Source organism: Solanum tuberosum, unplaced genomic scaffold (genome assembly GCF_000226075.1).
Source record: "Solanum tuberosum cultivar DM 1-3 516 R44 unplaced genomic scaffold, SolTub_3.0 scf00042, whole genome shotgun sequence".
NCBI lineage: Eukaryota > Viridiplantae > Streptophyta > Magnoliopsida > Solanales > Solanaceae > Solanum > Solanum tuberosum.
Window position 1 is genome coordinate 340,498 of NW_006238967.1, and position 1,270 is coordinate 341,767.

Consider the following 1,270-nt stretch of genomic DNA (forward strand, 5'->3'; position numbering starts at 1 on the left):
TTTTGTTATTCTTATTGTGTGTTGGTATGATCTCCTTTCTAATCCATCGTTATGCGCTTAAGATCATGCCTCCCCGTAGAGCTAACGCCAGGAATGCGAATGCTAGGAATGCTAACGCAGTTCCTCTAGTCCCAGACCATGAGGTTAAGAATGAAAAGTTTCAGAATGTTATCCAACTATTGGCTCAGAGTATGACCAACAAGAACAATCAGCAGGTTCCAATTCCTACTAATGGAAATGGTGGATCAGTGGCAACTAGAGTTTGAAATTTTGTTAGGATGAATCCGCCTGAGTTTTAGGGTCACAAGTTGGTGAAGACCCACAGAACTTCATTGATGAGGTTAAGAAAATCTTTGGAGTGATGCAGGTGACTGATAATGGTAGGTTGAGTTGGCATCCTACCAACTTAAAGGATAGTGGCTCACATATGGTACACTCAGTGGAAAGATTCAGGGGCTACTTTATCTTTTATGACTCCCTTTATATCAGTAATCTTAGATGTCAGTCCAGAAACTCTCTCAGAACCCTTCTCAGTCTCTACTCCAGTCGGTGACTCAGTTATAGCTAGACGGGTATACAGAAATTGCCTGTCAACGTCTCTCAGAAAGTCACCTCAGTAGATCTTGTAGAGTTAAAAATGGTAGACTTTGATGTCATTCTAGGCATGGATTGGTTACATTCCTGTTATGCCTCAGTCGATTGTAGAACTAGGATTGTCCGTTTTCAGTTTCCAGACGAACCAATCTTAGAATGGAAGGGTAGTAGCTTAGCGCCTATGGGTCAATTCATTTCTTACCTTAAGGCCAGAAAGATGATCTCTAAGGGTTATCTCTATCATCTAATTCGGGTTAAGGATTCTAGCTCAGTAACTCCAACTTTTGAGTCAGTTCCAGTGGTTAATGAGTTTCTCGAAGTGTTTCCAGATGATCTTCCCGGAGTTCCTCCGAAAAGGGAAATCGACTTTGGAATTGATCTCCTTCCAGATACCCAACCTATCTTTATTCCTCCTTAGAATGGCTCCAGCTGAGCTTAAGGAATTGAAAGAGCAGTTGAAAGACCTTCTAGATAAAGGCTTCATCAGACCTAGTATTTTGCCATGGGGTGAACCAGTGTTGTTCGTAAAGAAGAAAGATGGTTCTCTCAGAATGTGCATTGACTATAGGCAGTTGAACAAGGTCACAATCAATAATAAGTATCCCATCCTCAGGATTTATGACTTGTTCGACCAACATTAGGGTGCTAGTCATTTCTCAAAGATAGACCTCAGATC